The following is a 7,390-nucleotide window of genomic DNA, read 5'->3' as shown; positions in this document are numbered from 1 at the left end:
ATAGGATAAAACAACATACATTCAATTTAATAAAGCATAGGATAAAACAACATAAATACAATTTAATAAAGCATAGGATAAAACAACATAAATACAATTTAATAAAGCATAGGATAAAACAACATAAATACAATTTAATAAAGCATACATTAAAACAACATAAATACAATTTAATAAAGTATAGGATAAAACAACATAAATACAATTTAATAAAGCATAGGATAAAACAACATAAATACAATTTAATAAAGCATAGGATAAAACAACATAAATACAATTTAATAAAGCATACATTAAAACAACATAAATACAATTAAATAAAGCATAGGATAAAACAATATAAATACAATTTAATAAAGCATAGGTTAAAACAACATAAATACAATTTAATAAAGCATAGGATAAAACAACATAAATACAATTTAAGAAAGCATAGGATAAAACAAATTAAATACAATTTAATAAAGCATAGGATAAAACAACATACATTCAATTTAATAAAGCATAGGATAAAATAACATAAATACAATTTAATAAAGCATAGGATAAAACAACATAAATACAATTTAATAAAGCATAGGATAAAACAACATAAATACTTTTTAATAAAGCATAGGATAAAACCACATAAATACAATTTAATAAAGCATAGGATAAAACAACATAAATACAATTTAATAAAGCATAGGATAAAACAACATAAATAAAATTTAATAAAGCATAGGATAAAACAACATAAATAAAATTTAATATAGCATAGGATAAAACAACATAAATACAATTTAATAAAGCATAGGATAAAACAACATAAATACAGTTTAATAAAGCATAGGATAAAACAACATAAATACAATTTAATAAAGCATAGGATAAAACAACATAAATCAAATTTAATAAAGCATAGGATAAAACAACATAAATACTATTTAATAAAGCATAGGATAAAACAACATAAATAAAATTTAATAAAGCATAGGATAAAACAACATAAATAAAATTTAATAAAGCATAGGATAAAACAACATAAATACAATTTAATAAAGCATAGGTTAAAACAGCATAAATACAGTTTAATAAAGCATAGGATAAAACAACATAAATACAATTTAATAAAGCATAGGCTAAAACTACATAAATACAATGTAATAAAGCATAGGATAAAACAAATTAAATACAATTTAATAAAGCATAGGATAAAACAACATACATTCAATTTAATAAAGCATAGGATAAAACAACATAAATACAATTTAATAAAGCATAGGATAAAACAACATAAATACAATTTAATAAAGCATAGGATAAAACAACATAAATCAAATTTAATAAAGCATAGGATAAAACAACATAAATACTATTTAATAAAGCATAGGATAAAACAACATAAATAAAATTTAATAAAGCATAAGATAAAACAACATAAATAAAATTTAATAAAGCATAGGATAAAACAACATAAATAAAATTTAATAAAGCATAGGATAAAACAACATAAATACAATTTAATAAAGCATAGGTTAAAACAGCATAAATACAGTTTAATAAAGCATAGGATAAAACAACATGAATACAATTTAATAAATCATAGGATAAAACAACATAAATCAAATTTAATAAAGCATAGGATAAAACAACATAAATACTATTTAATAAAGCATCGGATAAAACAACATAAATACAATTTAATAAAGCATAGGATAAAACAACATAAATACAATTTAATAAAGCATAGGATAAAACAACATAAATACATTTTAATAAAGCATAGGATAAAACAACATAAATACTTTTTAATAAAGCATAGGATAAAACAACATAAATACAATTTAATAAAGCATAGGATAAAACAACATAAATAAAATTTAATAAAGCATAGGATAAAACAACATAAATAAAATTTAATAAAGCATAGGATAAAACAACATAAATACAATTTAATAAACATAGGTTAAAACAGCATAAATACAATTTAATAAAGCATAGGATAAAACAACATATATACAATTTAATAAAGCATAGGATAAAACAACATAAATACTTTTTAATAAAGCATAGGATAAAACCACATAATTACAATTTAATAAAGCACAGGATAAAACAACATAAATACAATTTAATAAAGCATAGGATAAAACAACATAAATACAATTTAATAAAGCATAGGATAAAACAACATAAATTCAATTTAATAAAGCATAGGATAAAACAACATAAATACAATTTAAGAAAGCATACATTAAAACAACATAAATACAGTTAAATAAAGCATAGGATAAAACAACATAAATACAATTTAATAAAGCATAGGATAAAACAACATAAATACAATTTAATAAAGCATAGGCTAAAACTACATAAATACAATTTAATAAAGCATAGGATAAAACAAATTAAATACAATTTAATAAAGCATAGGATAAAACAACATAAATTCAATTTAATAAAGCATAGGATAAAATAACATAAATACAATTTAATAAAGCATAGGATAAAACAACATAAATACAATTTAATAAAGCATCAGATAAAACAACATGAATACAATTTAATAAAGCATAGGTTAAAACAACATAAATACAATTTAATAAAGCATAGGATAAAACAACATAAATAAAATTTAATAAAGCATAGGATAAAACAACATAAATAAAATTTAATAAAGCATAGGATAAAACAACATAAATACAATTTAATAAACATAGGTTAAAACAGCATAAATACAATTTAATAAAGCATAGGATAAAACAACATATATACAATTTAATAAAGCATAGGATAAAACAACATAAATACTTTTTAATAAAGCATAGGATAAAACCACATAATTACAATTTAATAAAGCACAGGATAAAACAACATAAATACAATTTAATAAAGCATAGGATAAAACAACATAAATACAATTTAATAAAGCATAGGATAAAACAACATAAATCAAATTTAATAAAGCATAGGATAAAACAACATAAATACTATTTAATAAAGCATAGGATAAAACAACATAAATAAAATTTAATAAAGCATAAGATAAAACAACATAAATAAAATTTAATAAAGCATAGGATAAAACAACATAAATAAAATTTAATAAAGCATAGGATAAAACAACATAAATACAATTTAATAAAGCATAGGTTAAAACAGCATAAATACAGTTTAATAAAGCATAGGATAAAACAACATGAATACAATTTAATAAATCATAGGATAAAACAACATAAATCAAATTTAATAAAGCATAGGATAAAACAACATAAATACTATTTAATAAAGCATCGGATAAAACAACATAAATACAATTTAATAAAGCATAGGATAAAACAACATAAATACAATTTAATAAAGCATAGGATAAAACAACATAAATACATTTTAATAAAGCATAGGATAAAACAACATAAATACTTTTTAATAAAGCATAGGATAAAACAACATAAATACAATTTAATAAAGCATAGGATAAAACAACATAAATAAAATTTAATAAAGCATAGGATAAAACAACATAAATAAAATTTAATAAAGCATAGGATAAAACAACATAAATACAATTTAATAAACATAGGTTAAAACAGCATAAATACAATTTAATAAAGCATAGGATAAAACAACATATATACAATTTAATAAAGCATAGGATAAAACAACATAAATACTTTTTAATAAAGCATAGGATAAAACCACATAATTACAATTTAATAAAGCACAGGATAAAACAACATAAATACAATTTAATAAAGCATAGGATAAAACAACATAAATACAATTTAATAAAGCATAGGATAAAACAACATAAATTCAATTTAATAAAGCATAGGATAAAACAACATAAATACAATTTAAGAAAGCATACATTAAAACAACATAAATACAATTAAATAAAGCATAGGATAAAACAACATAAATACAATTTAATAAAGCATAGGATAAAACAACATAAATACAATTTAATAAAGCATAGGCTAAAACTACATAAATACAATTTAATAAAGCATAGGATAAAACAAATTAAATACAATTTAATAAAGCATAGGATAAAACAACATAAATTCAATTTAATAAAGCATAGGATAAAATAACATAAATACAATTTAATAAAGCATAGGATAAAACAACATAAATACAATTTAATAAAGCATCAGATAAAACAACATGAATACAATTTAATAAAGCATAGGTTAAAACAACATAAATACAATTTAATAAAGCATAGGATAAAACAACATAAATAAAATTTAATAAAGCATAGGATAAAACAACATAAATAAAATTTAATAAAGCATAGGATAAAACAACATAAATACAATTTAATAAACATAGGTTAAAACAGCATAAATACAATTTAATAAAGCATAGGATAAAACAACATATATACAATTTAATAAAGCATAGGATAAAACAACATAAATACTTTTTAATAAAGCATAGGATAAAACCACATAATTACAATTTAATAAAGCACAGGATAAAACAACATAAATACAATTTAATAAAGCATAGGATAAAACAACATAAATACAATTTAATAAAGCATAGGATAAAACAACATAAATTCAATTTAATAAAGCATAGGATAAAACAACATAAATACAATTTAAGAAAGCATACATTAAAACAACATAAATACAATTAAATAAAGCATAGGATAAAACAACATAAATACAATTTAATAAAGCATAGGATAAAACAACATAAATACAATTTAATAAAGCATAGGCTAAAACTACATAAATACAATTTAATAAAGCATAGGATAAAACAAATTAAATACAATTTAATAAAGCATAGGATAAAACAACATAAATTCAATTTAATAAAGCATAGGATAAAATAACATAAATACAATTTAATAAAGCATAGGATAAAACAACATAAATACAATTTAATAAAGCATCAGATAAAACAACATGAATACAATTTAATAAAGCATAGGTTAAAACAACATAAATACAATTTAATAAAGCATAGGATAAAACAACATAAATACAATTTAATAAAGCATAGGATAAAACAACATAAATACAATTTAATAAAGCATAGGTTAAAACAGCATAAATACAGTTTAATAAAGCATAGGATAAAACAACATAAATACAATTTAATAAAGCATAGGATAAAACAACATAAATCTAATTTAATAAAGCATAGGATAAAACAACATAAATACTATTTAATAAAGCATAGGATAAAACAACATAAATAAAATTTAATAAAGCATAGGATAAAACAACATAAATAAAATTTAATAAAGCATAGGATAAAACAACATAAATACAATTTAATAAACATAGGTTAAAACAGCATAAATACAATTTAATAAAGCATAGGATAAAACAACATATATACAATTTAATAAAGCATAGGATAAAACAACATAAATACTTTTTAATAAAGCATAGGATAAAACCACATAATTACAATTTAATAAAGCACAGGATAAAACAACATAAATACAATTTAATAAAGCATAGGATAAAACAACATAAATACAATTTAATAAAGCATAGGATAAAACAACATAAATTCAATTTAATAAAGCATAGGATAAAACAACATAAATACAATTTAAGAAAGCATACATTAAAACAACATAAATACAATTAAATAAAGCAGAGGATAAAACAACATAAATACAATTTAATAAAGCATAGGATAAAACAACATAAATACAATTTAATAAAGCATAGGCTAAAACTACATAAATACAATTTAATAAAGCATAGGATAAAACAAATTAAATACAATTTAATAAAGCATAGGATAAAACAACATAAATTCAATTTAATAAAGCATAGGATAAAATAACATAAATACAATTTAATAAAGCATAGGATAAAACAACATAAATACAATTTAATAAAGCATCAGATAAAACAACATGAATACAATTTAATAAAGCATAGGTTAAAACAACATAAATACAATTTAATAAAGCATAGGATAAAACAACATAAATACAATTTAATAAAGCATAGGATAAAACAACATAAATACAATTTAATAAAGCATAGGTTAAAACAGCATAAATACAGTTTAATAAAGCATAGGATAAAACAACATAAATACAATTTAATAAAGCATAGGATAAAACAACATAAATCTAATTTAATAAAGCATAGGATAAAACAACATAAATACTATTTAATAAAGCATAGGATAAAACAACATAAATAAAATTTAATAAAGCATAGGATAAAACAACATAAATAAAATTTAATAAAGCATAGGATAAAACAACATAAATACAATTTAATAAAGCATAGGTTAAAACAGCATAAATACAGTTTAATAAAGCATAGGATAAAACAACATAAATACAATTTAGTAAATCATAGGATAAAACAACATAAATCAAATTTAATAAAGCATAGGATAAAACAACATAAATACTATTTAATAAATCATAGGATAAAACAACATAAATACAATTTAATAAAGCATAGGATAAAACAACATAAATACAATTTAATAAAGCATAGGATAAAACAACATAAATACAATTTAATAAAGCATAGGATAAAACAACATAAATACTTTTTAATAAAGCATAGGATAAAACAACATAAATAAAATTTAATAAAGCATAGGATAAAACAACATAAATACAATTTATTAAAGCATAGGATAAAACAACATAAATACAATTTAATAAAGCATAGGATAAAACAACATAAATACAATTTAATAAAGCATAGGATAAAACAACATAAATACAATTTAATAAAGCATAGGCTAAAACTACATAAATACAATTTAATAAAGCATAGGATAAAACAAATTAAATACAATTTAATAAAGCATAGGATAAAACAACATACATTCAATTTAATAAAGCATAGGATAAAACAACATAAATACAATTTAATAAAGCATAGGATAAAACAACATAAATACAATTTAATAAAGCATAGGATAAAACAACATAAATACAATTTAATAAAGCATACATTAAAACAACATAAATACAATTTAATAAAGTATAGGATAAAACAACATAAATACAATTTAATAAAGCATAGGATAAAACAACATAAATACAATTTAATAAAGCATAGGATAAAACAACATAAATACAATTTAATAAAGCATACATTAAAACAACATAAATACAATTAAATAAAGCATAGGATAAAACAATATAAATACAATTTAATAAAGCATAGGTTAAAACAACATAAATACAATTTAATAAAGCATAGGATAAAACAACATAAATACAATTTAAGAAAGCATAGGTTAAAACAACATAAATACAATTTAATAAAGCATAGGATAAAACAACATAAATACAATTTAATAAAGCATAGGCTAAAACTACATAAATACAATTTAATAAAGCATAGGATAAAACAAATTAAATACAATTTAATAAAGCATAGGATAAAACAAC

The sequence above is a fragment of the Phyllobates terribilis genome, unplaced genomic scaffold (assembly GCF_046119375.1).
Source record: "Phyllobates terribilis strain yellow unplaced genomic scaffold, ASM4611937v1 Scaffold_20__1_contigs__length_20440879, whole genome shotgun sequence".
Taxonomy (NCBI): Eukaryota; Metazoa; Chordata; class Amphibia; order Anura; family Dendrobatidae; genus Phyllobates; species Phyllobates terribilis.
Note: the sequence above shows the minus strand (reverse complement) of the source record.